Below are 286 nucleotides of genomic sequence, written 5' to 3' on the forward strand. Positions count from 1 at the left end.
AAGTCATGTGCGTCTCCTCCTTCAAGTTCGGTTAATTCTCGGTAACCGAGTGAGAGATTTTCTGTTTGTCTAAGAAGGGAGTTTGTGGACGGAAGGTCTTTGTGATTTGTGCATATTGTTTGTTTTATTATTTTTCTTTCATGGTGGAGAGAGATATCTTGGGTTCTGTTTTTTTTTCTTTGTGATGGTAAGAGATGTGAGTTACCTTACCCCGATATATGAATGTACATTTTTTCACAAATTTCTTTAATATGTTTACCTTTACATCCGAAACGCACCATATCGT

The 286-nt window shown here is 36.4% G+C and overlaps 1 protein-coding gene across 1 annotated transcript in view; it reads right to left on the reverse strand.

Moving 5' to 3' along the window:
- LOC119593545 (protocadherin-like wing polarity protein stan) overlaps positions 1-286 on the reverse strand; it is a 22689-nt gene that overhangs the window by 2038 nt on the left and 20365 nt on the right. The gene's annotated exons all lie outside the window — the stretch shown is intronic.

The sequence above is a fragment of the Penaeus monodon genome, chromosome 32 (genome assembly GCF_015228065.2).
Source record: "Penaeus monodon isolate SGIC_2016 chromosome 32, NSTDA_Pmon_1, whole genome shotgun sequence".
NCBI lineage: Eukaryota > Metazoa > Arthropoda > Malacostraca > Decapoda > Penaeidae > Penaeus > Penaeus monodon.